Raw genomic sequence first — 13318 nt, 5'->3', positions numbered from 1 at the left:
AGCACCCCCCACCCCCACGATGTTCCAAAAATATTACATGGAACATTCCAGAAATAAATAATTCATGTGTTTTAAATGGCGCGCGCCGTTCTGTACCGGGATGAAATCTCACACCATCTCACTCCGACCCCCTCTGCATGCGATGTGAATTATCCCTGTGTCCAGCATATCCACACTGTCTACACTACCCGTCCACTAGGCCCTTAGCAGTCCTCTTGGTTATGAGCTGGATCAAACATAGTGTACACAGGGTGCGGTTCTACCTGCGGTTTCAAGCATCCACTCTGGGGGTGAGGGGGAGGGTCTCAGAACATAGCGCCCCTCAATGAGGGGGTCTTGCTACTACAGGCTCAGGGAAGGAGCCAGGCCTGGAAACCTTTTTTTCTAAGTTTCCTAAGCAACCCCGTCTCTGCTTTGTTCTGTAGTTATCTCGAAAAAAAGAAGAAAAAAGAGAGAGATGAGAAGAGACGGCATGCTTAGGGGCTACTTCAAGAGTTGTGTGGGGCCAGGTGCGGTGGCTCACGCATAATCCCGGCACTCTGGGAGGCCGAGGTGGAAGGATCGCTCAAGGTCAGGAGTTCAAGACCAGCCTGAGCAAGAGCGACACCCCCGTCTCTACTAAAAATAGAAAGAAATTCATTGGACAACTAAAAATATATAGAAACAATTATCCGGGCATGGTGGCGCATGCCTGTAGTCCCAGCTACTCGGGAGGCTGAGGCAGGAGGATCGCTTGAGCCCAGGAGTTGGAGGTTGCTGTGAGCTGGGCTGACGCCACGGCACTCTAGCCCGGGCAACAAAGTGAGACTCTGACTCAAAAAAATAAATAAATAAAATAGAGTTGTATGGGATTATTTCCAACACTGATCCGTCCTAGATTCAATATGATTCATGTTTGATTTGCTCAAGTTGCATTCTAGTCAATGAGTTGCCCAGAGTGATGCACGCAGAACATTCTCTGGCGTCCGCTAACGCTTCCTGGAGCCAATTCTCCTCCCTCCCTGAGGTCAATGTGGTGATAAACTGAGCCAATGCATGCACCTGCAGACAGAAGGACACCCCTCCCACAGCCTGCCTTGGAACGCCCACTGCCCTCTTCCGGAACTCTCCAGAGGCTCAGCGGCAGGTGGCCAGGTCCCCCCAGGCCAACAGGTGACTCGGCTGTGCGTATACCCAACAGTCAGTGTCCTGGCACCTACCGCGAGTGCGTCCTGCCAGGGGTTACGGGGCAGCACAGGACCGGGGGCCACAGCCTCTCTGATCAGAGACCACAAGTGCAATGGGCTGGAAATATGTGTGGACTCCGTACTGCTCACATAAAAACAAAAATTCCGTAGGGCAGGGGTCCTCAAACTACGGCCCGAGGGCCACATGCGGCCCGCCTGGTGTTTTTGCCGCCGCTGCCTGTCCTGCTCAGCAGCCGACTCGCCCCGGGCCCACAGTGCGCATGTGTGGAACGTGCGCTGCACTCTCCAACGGCCCCCCAACAGTCTGAGGGACAGGGAACTGGCCCCCTGTTTAAAAAGTTCGAGGAGCCCTGCCCTAGGCCTTGGAAAAGTGTCTATGCCATTTGTTGCCCTCAGCAGTCATGGGCCAGGTGTGGTTTGGAAGGGGCTGGGATTGCCCAACCCTCTAGGCTTTGGGAAGTGACAAGGGCAGACACCTAGGGAAACCTCAGGCTAGTTCACAGGCTGGCCGGAGAGTCAGGCTTCCCAGCTCTCCGGGTGCCTTTCCTCACCCCTGCGGGGCCACCGGAGTCTGTAGGGTTTGCACGCTGAGCCCTGAAGCCACGTGCAGCCCCTGTGCTCCGGCCCCAGGAAGCCCCCGCTCCCAGGCAAACCTGTCTTCGAAGCCTGACAGGGTCCCAGGTCCACCCCGCCCACCAGGCTCTGTCTCCCGGCTGGGGACACACGGCTTTTCACAAGGAAACCTTCGAGCCTGCTTCCCAGCCGGGGGAAGCAGTGGCTTTTATTTTTCCATGCCCGCTTCTCTTCCCGACAGAGCCGGGAACACAGAGAGAGCTGTCTGTATGCACCCTGGTGTGGCGATCCCACGTCAAGGAGGTGAGGCTGGTTTCCGGCGTACGCCGCTCTGCCCAGCTGTCCCTTGTCATGCCGCAGGTGCGGGCGTGACAGTTCCCTCCCGCCGACCCAGTCCCGAAGAGTCTTGTTTCTTTCACACTCGAAGGGAAAGTAAGTCTCTGACTTGAATCATCCTCGACCCTCGTAAAGCTTCGGCGTCCCAGGTTCCGTCCACTTTGTCCTCCTGCGCCTCCCCGAGCGGTAGGGAGACAAGCTCCGAAAGGCGTCCGTGGTGGCTTGGCTGGGTAGAGCTTCTTTTGCAAATTTCATTTGAAAGAATTTAATTAAGAATTTGGGCCAAGCGCGGTGGCTCACGCCTGTCATCCTGGCACTCTCCGGGAGGCCGAGGCGGGAGGATCGCTCGAGGTCAGGATCTCAAAACCAGCTCGAGCAAGAGCGAGACCCCGTCTCTACTAAAAATAGAAAGAAATTAACTGGCCAACTAAAAATATATAGAAGAAATTAGCCGGGCATGGTGGCACGTGCCTGTAGTCCCAGCTACTGGGGAGGCTGAGGCAGGAGGATCGCTTGAGCCCAGGAGTCTGAGGTTGCTGTGAGCTAGGCTGATGCCACGGCACTCTAGCCCAGGCAACAGAGTGAGACTCTGTCTCAAAAAAAAAAAAAAAAAAAGAATTTGGGGAATAACTGGAATCTGAAGGATTTAAATACACGTTCCTTTTATTTTCTTTTCTCCTTGTTTTTACAAGCAAAGGATATGTCAAAGGCAGGTACAAGCAGCTAGTGCAGAGCTAAGCAAGCTTTGAGAAACTACATAGGGGAAGATTAACACCCAATAATTTAAGTGCCTTAAGTCCATAAGATGGCACCAGGTCCCCAAAGACATGAGACGGAAGGTTACTGTTAAATGAGAAGATGAATGATGGAAGACACGAGTGACAGGCTCGTGGGGGACAGACAGACGTGAGCTAGATCCTCAGGAAACAGGAAGGGTAACACATCCTAACACAGCTGTGAGGCTCTCTGGAGACTTGGTCCAGCCAGAGCTTTGCTCTGGAGGAGGAATTAAAATTCCCTACCAGCCCCCTCCGGGCCGGTCCATTGCTGTGTGACATCACACAAACCTTAAGGTTTTCTGTTCAGATCACTCCGTTAGCAGCCTGCGGGGACCTGCCAGGAACCTACGTCCCATCTCACGGGGATGGATGAAAACCTAAACGCACGTGATATGCTAACCGGCTAGAGTGGGAGTCTTCCAGTTATCTGGAACAAGCCTGCCGTAAACACAGCCAGAGGAACATTCTAATTTCAGACCTGAGAGTAGACAAGGCTGACAAGAAGGGGAGGAAAAGTATATCCAGAATAAAATTCTGCCCACAATGCCCCCCTGCCCCACTTTAGAAGGGTGTCCAACAAATACGGCGGCGTAAATAAACCAAGGAATTCACGGGAGAGTTAGGAGCCCAGGATTAAATTAAGGAGCGTAGTTTAAACCTTTCCGAGAATGAAAGAATTGAAGTAGGATTCAAAAGCATCCAACAAAGCAGGAGCAAGATTTCCTCATTAAAGTGTGACAAGAACCCAGACGGCTCCCAAGGTCCCTGTATTCCTAGTTATTAAATAACCCCTAGAAGCGACTTAGGACAATAATTGCTACAGAACATGGAAAGCCCAGATGATTGACAAAAATGATCATTAAGCCCTATTGCTAGTACCTCCCCCAAAACACTGTGTGATTTTATCATTTCCTTTTTGTTACCAAGGATTTTAAGGACACAGGAAAGTAAAGAGAATCGCTCTGCTAAATCTAACATTTTCCCACATCCACTTTAGATCTTCTCATCTTTTTTAAGCAATAAAGCAAACAGGCTGTTTCCCCCCTAATCCTTTTATCTCTCCCTTTCCAGAAACAACCATTTTCCTGAAATTAGTGTTTATCGTTCCAGAAATTTTTTTAAAAAATTAAGCTTACTTACAGATGTATATATTCATAAATTATGTATTGTTTTGTATCTCTTAGGCTGTTCTATAAATAGTGCTGTAGCATATATATATCTTTCTATAACTTTCATACTTATGTTTAGGTGATTTATCATGTTGATTAATTGATGTAGCCTTAGGTAGTTTATTTGAACTGATGTATAGTATTTATTGTGCTTTATGAATACACCAAAATTTACATCTTCATTTTCCCATGCTATATATTTCAGTTATTTTTAACATTTTTTTTTTTTTTTTTGCTATTCCAAACAAGACTTCCCTGGACATTTCTGTTCATTTCCTTGAGCATAAAACCAAAGAGTAAACCTAGGGCGGTACTTCTCAAGCCTGGCGACACATTAAAGAGTATTTTAAGTAATTTAAGAAAAATACCACCACCAGATCCTACATCAAAGATTCTGAATTAATTGGTCTGGGGTCTACAGTGAAGAGAGAGGAGACAAAATGTAAACCGAGTGATAGATTTGGAAATAATCTGATGACGATACAAGATACCAGGGAAATGGAACAGGGTAGCGCTCTAGAGCTTGGATCATCAGGGAAGAATGTCCCACAGAGGTGACACTGAAGCTGAGATGGCGTGACAAAGCTATCGGCCCTGAGAAGATCTCAGGGAAAGCTAGAGGAGGTGGCAGGAGGCAGCTGATGGGTTTGAGGATTGGGAACAAAGTGTCCGCCACCGGCCCCTCACTTCTGCGGGGCTCAGGCACCAACCCCAACCCGGGCCATATACCTTCCACCTAAACATTGAAAGGTCATAACTATTTAGCAAACTATTAAAGAACACATGTTCCATATTCCTATTTTAGCAAATATGCCAGAAAAATGACAAAATTGTAAAATGTAGGCAAGGCTGTGGTCTCTAACAGAAAGTTACCAAAACACCAATGGCGACTGAGTTGAAATCATTCTTGCACATGTCTGGGTGTGCCGTGGGTAGACCAAGGATGCTTGGATGAATACTAAAATAAACACAAATAATTCATAAATGATTTTATGTTTATTCCACTAAACTTGCTTTGTTGGCTTAAGTTCAACAAAATCACTAAGTTATAATCAACAGCCACACAATTTGTTTTATTGATATCAATGATCTAAGGGACTAAAAATAAAAATACATTTTTACTTATGATATACACAATTTAAATACATTTTTTATTAAAAACATAAATTAGTAAAAAAAATTTAATTAGCATTTGTTTTATACATTTTCCAAAAGATTCTTTTTTCCTCTAAAATATAAATCATGATTTATAAATATTCCTTCAAAATTACTTAGGAGGAAATTTTAAACTATAAACTTGAGGAATTTAAATACATCTAATTAAATATTTTTATAAATATAAAACTACACTACAAGCATTGGAGATACCTCTAGTTGCTAGTGTAAGAATTTTTGTCACTTTTCATGTGCCAGCTAGTTCCACATTGTTTTAAAACACAGGCTTTAGTATTGTTGAGGCATGTTGAGGGCAGTGGGTCAGGAGATGAATGTCATTGAAAAGATGGTTTGGATTTAAGGACAGTTATGTCAAAAAAAAAAAAAAAAGAAAGAAAGAAAAGATGGTTTGTTACCCACAGATCCCAAAAGAAGAGGACACAGCATGCTATGGGGTGAGCCAATAGGGAAATACATATAGATACACACACACACACATATAGACAAATTTAAGATGAATTGTTTATATTGCACAGTGTTCCTCAGGTGAGCTCTGCAGCCACTGCACATACCACGTAAGTTCAGTGCAGGATCCCACACGTGTATTTCCGTGGCCACAGGCAGCTAGAACCGAGCAGTGGCTGCAACCCTCAAGTGGGCACCTGACATTCCAGCCCCTGCCCCTCTCGACACTGCCCACTGTTGTGGTCTTGGGTTTTTGCCTTTTGCCGTCATGACTTCCCCGTTGTCTTTCTTCCAGCAAAGAAGAAAATGAAAGCTAGCTTGCATGCGTGTTTCCAACAAAGTTGATTAAAGAAAGGTAAATCAAGAGGCCAGAGCTTTTAAGAAAAATGAGGCAGAACACGCTTCTTTGCTAAAGAAAAGAATAATCCCACAGGCTTAATATGAAAAACAAACAAACAGGCCGGGCGCTGTGGCTCACGCCTGTAATCCTAGCTCTTGGGAGGCCGAGGCGGGCGGATTGCTCAAGGTCAGGAGTTCAAAACCAGCCTGAGCAAGAGCGAGACCCCGTCTCTACTATAAACAGAAAGAAATTAATTGGCCAACTGATATATATATATTAAAAAATGAGCCGGGCATGGTGGCGCATGCCTGTAGTCCCAGCTACTCGGGAGGCTGAGGCAGAAGGATCACTCGAGCCCAGGAGTTTGAGGTTGCTGTGAGCTAGGCTGATGCCACGGCACTCACTCTAGCCTGGGCAACAAAGTGAGACTCTGTCTCAAAAAAAAAAAGAAAAAGAAAAACAAACAAACAAAAAAAAGCGTTCGGTATGAAAAACATTTGTCCAAAGCATATAATTTACAAAGTCGATATAAAGCAATTCACAGTAAGTTTTACCTGGATGAAGTGTACCAAAACACCTAATGAAATGAAAAATAGAATAGAATTTCAAGTGGTTTATTTACAATGTGAGTAAAATAAGCAATGCTGCCCGGGCACACAGTTATATATTAAGTGAAAAAATTGGCACAGCCATAAAAACCCTTTCAGATGGTGGGTTTATGACAGAACATCATAGCGGGCAGCTGAGTACGGGACAGAAACAGCATTTACGAATGTGACTCTAACCAGAAACGCTCGTGCTCAGAACACTGGCTTTCAGACAAGTTGCTTGAAAATAAAGAAGTTATTGGTGATATTTTCTATTACAACTGAGGCGAGCACAGATAACAGCTGCCTGTTACCTGTATTTCTTCATCCTTTCAGTTGAATTTTGATGTGACTGAAGTTTGATATAAACTTTTGGGCATAGTGCCAATGATAGCTTACACATACCAAGATGTACTGAGAAAAGTCCTGGGAAATTAAATGTGGGCTGGTACCAATTAGTAAACTGAACGACAGATAAGGCTTTTGGAATGGTCGAGGTAAATGTGCTACGATACTTAAATCCAAAATGGTAGCAGTTTGAAAGGGCGTAGTATTTAGCTACTCGTTAAATCATTCACTCAGGAATAGTTTGCGCTAAAACTTTGAAAAAATGCAACGCCTGAATACTCTGTGCTCCTAGGTCTAAAATCATAGCCAGTTTATACTTACTGGACATGTAATGTCCATGTATGGCGTGGTACCACAACATGTATGGCATGTATGACAACGTGCGTGACATGCATGACATGGTACCACAACATGTATGGCATGTATGACATTTGTGATATGTGTGGCATGGTGCCAGAACATGTATGGCACATATGACAACATGTGTGACATGCATGGCATGGTGCCGCAACATGGAGATCAAGTGATCCGGTTGTGCCGCAGTGACAAAGAGATTTTTATTAATTTTTGGGAAAAAAATGGACATGTTAATGCAATGTAAAGGAAAAAGAATCTCACCACATTCCCTCAGCCAAAAGTGAATACAGATTTAGTCTTTCGGGTTGACGTTAACCTATCCCAAGAACTTTGAACTCTCTACAAAGTTGTTCACACGTAATTTCAAAAGGAGCAAAATAGCTCATTTTCCATCTCTGAAATCCATTTCCTGAAAGTGGAACATCTCCAAAACTGTAGATTTGAAGACTGAATGGCAAAAAAAAAAAAAAAAAAATCCTCAGATTTCAAACTTTATGGAGTGCACTCAGTATTCAAGTCACCCTCTCATTTAACATCCAAAATTGGAATAAAAGCTACAATAGAATTTATCCTACTGCACTACAATGAAAAGTAAATACAGTGATGTTAGAAAAGCAGAATTTTACAAACATCTCGAGCACTTAAACTACAAAAACCACTATGCAACAATCTACCCGTGTGTAGAAAACCTGCATTTGTGAACAGCTGGTTTTCATTATGAAGCTGCATAAAAACTAAATGTCACTCCCTGTTAGAGGTTTAAGGATGAATTCTGTTTATACCCTGCAACATGGAACACAAGACCCGACATTATCATCTTAGTACAAAAAAAACGAAAAATAATTGTCACGTTTCTATGTCCTAATCAAAAGCATAAGGAATTATATACATAAAATAAAAATACATAAAATATAAATGAAAAGTCTAATGAATTACATGTTAAAATGTATAAAAATGCATTTATTAAACATATTAAATATGCTTATTTTTTAAATTTCAGATTGGTACTATAACTTCTACATATTGCTGTAGTGATCTTATAACAACGTAATATGTAAAAATAGAGAAAGATTGACTATATTTCCAGTAGTTGGTTTTTCTTACACTCAATTCATTTCACTTTTCACTTGTTTATGTCTACTCTCTTGGTCCTGTAGCCTGGTGGTCCTCAGCCCCCCGTCTGCCATCCTCCCCACGCCCCCTCTCCTCTGTCCATGGAAGGATCGTCTTCCATGATACTGGTCTCTGGGGGCAGAGAGATTGGGGGCCAACACTTTGGTCAGGTCCCAATGTGATCCCTGCTCTAGATTGTTTCTCCTGGTTAGAGACTCAGAAAGTATACCATTCAACCAGCTTCTCCTGTTTGTTCCTCTGTGATTCGTCAACAATGTAACAAATATTTGTTGATGTCCTACTATCTATCTGGCACAGAAGCTAGTGCTACAGTTGCAAAAGTAGATTTTGCAACAATTCCCATGCTGGAGGGAACTCAGATTCCAATTGGAAACAAAGTATTCAGTAAATGTTTGAACTGAATTGATTAGCTGTCTGAATACCACAATGGCAAAAAAAAGTCCTGAGTTACAAAGTCTACAGAACTAGAAGTTCTTTGCAACGTAGAAGGTAACATAACAGCTTATAAAATGCATCCCCAAGAGAAAAAATTATTCTCGTCTGCAGGGTTTGATTTGCGAAAACATCTGGCGCAAGGGGAAGCATCAGATTTTGCATTCAGGGAGACTAAAATTTAAGTCCCTGGAGCTCATTAGTGAATTAGCATATAGGCTGGTTCACCTGAGCCGGGTCCAAGCCATTTCCCAGGGCTGCGGCAGTAAGTAAGCTTCCCCCAGGAGACACGATTGAAACATATGTCTAAACAAACAAGCCTTTGTCTTCCCTGACTTCGGATTCTGTTTCTGGCTTTATTATCACACTTGGAATCCAAAGGATGGCACTTCTAAGCCTGGTGCATTCAGCTCAACAGTCTCCGTGGTGAACTGCACTTTCATTTTCCCTCACATGGAAATTTTCTTTAGGTTAATTGCCTTTTAAGACACAGCTGGGCTGATATCAGAGGATGTAGCATAGTAGCTCTTCGCTGAGCTGCATACCGTGTTTCCCTGAAAATAAGACAGGGTCTTATATTTATTTTTCCTCAAGAAGACACCCTAGGGCTGATTTTCAGGGGATGTGTTAATTGTTTTAAGTACCGTACAACAATCTACATGTATTCAAATAGAGTGGAGTCGTCTTCTTCCGGAACACCATCATCACTCTCCAGACCCCGAATTCCATCCTGAATTTCTTGCGACTCTTATTTCCTTTAGAACCACTGGCCCCGATCTCTCATGTCAAGCCATAGAGCTCTCACGGGGCAGATGAGAAGGGCTGCTCGTGTTCTTTCCCGCTCCGAGACGACACGCATGGGTTGTGCAGACGCGCTGCGCAGCCACGCCCGTCACTAGGGCTGATTTTCGGGGTGGGGCTTCTATTGCGCACATGCTTAGAAATCCTGCTAGGGCTTATTTTATGGGTAGGTCTTATTTTCAGGGAAACACGGTAGTTGCACAAGACATAAAGGCATAGATGAAAATTGAAGATGGCATGGAGGGTTCTGAGGTTGAAATGGCAAATGCAGAAAATAAATGTAAGCATTGTTATATCCCACTTGGAGAAATATTCAATTTCTCATCATTAATTAACCAAAAAAAAAAATAGAGTTGTTCTTTGATCTCCCATAACTTTGAGTTATTTGCTAACCTTGTCCTTCTTCCGCTGTGTCAATCCACACGGCCCAGCTGAATTCTAAGAGAATTCCACTTTATCCCATCAAAGGCCCATTCCATGCAAGGTCCTGGAGGCTGGCAGTTCCGGAGGCAGGAGAACAGCTAGAAAGCTTTTCCACCAAAGACAGAATGAAGAATGAACACAATTTATCTAGTGAAAAAGACGGGGGTATGAAATGCAGGCAATTCACAAAAGCATGAAACATCACGGTGGACGAAAAGAAAATATAAATTGCTTGGACAGCAGAGAAAGAAGGTTCTGGGTCTGCCTGGGAGATGGGGCTAGAGCCAGTAGCCCGGGGCTTAACCATTCTTCAAGGCAGAATTTAAAAACAACAAACCAAAAAAACAAACCCCTTTTTATTTTTCTGGTCCACGCACCAGTTGATTCAGATTCAGTAAGCATGGGATTGGGACCCAAAATATCTTATTTTTTTCTAAATGCTTCCTAGGTTCCAGCTGACGATGGCAGACTGAGCCATATACGCATTTGCTTCCCAAACTGCCTTGAAAGTAAAGAACCAAAATGAATCACCACCCCACTGCAAGCAGAAGAGATCGTAATCTATCACCCAAGAAAAAGGCCGCCGCAGTTGTGAAAGCTACAGTTTCTAGCAGAGCTGCAGAGAGGCTTCAAAATTGGAGTGAGCAAAAGCGAGTCATGGAGAATGTGACCAAAAAAATAATGGGGATGATCTCCTCTGAGGCCCTGCACCACTGGCTTGGGGGGCAGAGCCCACTTGTTTCAGGGATCCCAGGAGGCACCCCTGGCTCCCAGGACTGTGTGTGTGGGTCTGGGGGTGGGGGATGGGGAGCAGGGCCAGGCAGGGGGTGCAGGGGAGGAAACTCCTCACCAGGAGAGCCAAAGACAGGGTTGTGCCTTACTCCAGGAGCCCCCAAACCGGGTCACCCTCGCCCTGCCATTTCCCCAGCCCTGGGTGGCTTGCTGCTTTTCCCTCCTCTTCCTGCCCTGCCCTGCTCTGAGCTGGATGGTCCCCCAATCCTGGGCAGCCAGGAAGGAACAGGAATGGGGAGTCATCAACAACAACAACAAAAAAGACTGGGGCCCTCCCCCCACCCCATCCACCTCCACTTCCCTGGCCGCCCACTCACCCACGCCTCTTTCACGCGGGCCGGGCGCCCACCTTGTCCCCGTGAAGTGCCAACACCCTCCCTGACCCAGGCCGAGCCCCACCCTCTCCCCAGCCCCCAAGAGAGATTGCACACTAACTACTATAAGGGGAGGAGCGGTGTTGGCAACTGTGAACTATGAGGATATCAGTGATACTGATGAGAATAAACTAAACGCCTTTGTAACAGAAAAAAAAAAAAATTATGGGGATGAGAAGACTGCCTAGGGAACACTTCTACCTTGTGAGAAATAAACTTCTTTTTCTTTTTTAGACTTAATCTTTCGGAGCAGATTTAGGTTCACAGGGAAATTGAGCAGAAGGTACAGGGAGGTCCCATGTATCCTCTGACCCGCCACACACACAGCCTCTCCCGCCGTCCACATCCCTGCCGCACGGTGCGTGTGTGTTACAATCCGTGAACCTCCGTCTACACAGCGTGGTCACCCAGAGTATGTATGTAGTTCACGCTGGGGCTCACTCTTCCTGCTGAGCGTTCTGTGGGTCTGGACAAGCGTGTTAGGACACAGACCTACCGTCACAGTACCATGCAGAGCATCTTCACCACCCTGAAAATCCGTGCTCCTGGCCGGGCGTGGCGGCTCACGCCTGTCATCCTAGCACTCTGGGAGGCCGAGGCGGGAGGATCGTTTGAGCTCAGAAGTTCGAGACCAGCCTGAGCAAGAGCGAGACACCACCATCTCTACTAAAAAATAGAAACAAATTAGCTGGACAACTAAAAATATATAGAAAAAAATTAGCTGGGCATGGTGGTGCACGCCTGTAGTCCCAGCTACCAGAGGGCTGAGGCAGGAGGATCGCTTGAGCCCAGGAGTTGGAGGTTGCTGTGAGCTAGGCTGACGCCACGGCACTCTAGTCTGGGCAACAGAGTGAGACTTTGTCATTAAAAAAAAAAAAAAAAATCTGTGCTCCACCTTCCCTAATCCCTGGTTAAAAGCAGCCCAGCTTTTAACCATGTATCATAGACGCTCTTTGAAAGAAGGATACTAGGGAAATGTAAGAGATGCTATTTCCAGCCTGATTAACTTCTCCCGGCTGGGAGTACGGGAAGAGAATCCCTCCCTACAAATTCCTTGGGAGCTAGGAGTGAGAATCTTCCCATTTCATTATCACAAATACCCCTGAGGCTCAGACCTCGGCAGGGACCCAGAGGGAGAAAGGCAGGAAGTGAGGGGAGAACTGCTGTCTTCTCTGTGCATCTCAGCCACGGGGCAACGGATACTATATGGCCTTTAAGGTCATTTCTATTGACTTATTAGGGCAGCGTAAGAATGACAACATAGAGCTTCAAAACAAGCCAGCCAGGTCTGGGGCTGTAATGGCAGCAGGAATCGGACTTTCCCTTTCAACGAATCTCTCAGAAAAGAAGACATCCCCGATAGGTAAAGTTGGTAAAAAAAAAAGAATAAGCCAAAGTCCCCATTTGCAATGTTCTTTCCTTATTCTTGTCTGTTCACTGGAGAAGGGGGGAAACCAGCAGGAGCTCGGAGTCAGTGCTGGAAGACCCCAGTGCTAGCCCTGGCTCCAAAGGGGAGGGTGGTCAGGACCCCGAAAGTCCGGGGTTGTCAGGGGACCCAGCCCATCGTGGGAAGCGCAGGACAGCGAGAATGCAGGACAAGGTGAGCTTTGGAAACCGGCTCGAACCAGTGCTCAGCCGCTGCCTGGAAGGGGTCCCGCACTTTAGGAGTGCGGGATGTCGGTAACATCCCTGCTACCGACAGGCACCAGGGATGTTTTCAGGACGTCATCCGAGTGTGCTGAGACGCTCACCCCCAACGAGGCAGAAGCTCAGTCGTGTAAACTGAGCAAATGTAACTAACACACGATCAGGTGATGCAAATGCGGGAGGGAGAAAAGCCCCAGGCCTACCTGCGCGGGGCTGCTCCAGACGTCCCCGTCTTCCAAAGCGCCGCAGGTCCTACGGTAGACTCCACGAGATCGCGGGCTCGAATCTGGCGAGAGTCCACCCCTGCTTTGCACAGAAGGGGCTAGGAAAAATGCCCCGACTGAATCTGTAGCTTAAAATTCTTTTGCGATCCCAAATGGAGGAGTAAACAAAGGAAAGAACTCTCATTTTGTAGGATT

The 13318-nt window shown here is 45.8% G+C and overlaps 1 long non-coding RNA gene across 1 annotated transcript; it reads right to left on the bottom strand.

Moving 5' to 3' along the window:
* Positions 1–7471: 7471 nt before the first annotated feature.
* On the bottom strand, positions 7472–11152 carry LOC142864342 (uncharacterized). The gene is made up of 2 exons (XR_012914872.1): positions 10057–11152; positions 7472–7743 (listed from the first exon to the last, which is right to left on the bottom strand). It is a non-coding gene; the product is annotated as an uncharacterized LOC142864342 (long non-coding RNA).
* Positions 11153–13318: the final 2166 nt, after the last annotated feature.

The sequence above is a fragment of the Microcebus murinus genome, chromosome 25 (genome assembly GCF_040939455.1).
Source record: "Microcebus murinus isolate Inina chromosome 25, M.murinus_Inina_mat1.0, whole genome shotgun sequence".
Taxonomy (NCBI): Eukaryota; Metazoa; Chordata; class Mammalia; order Primates; family Cheirogaleidae; genus Microcebus; species Microcebus murinus.
This window is presented reverse-complemented; position numbering and strand designations above follow the sequence as displayed.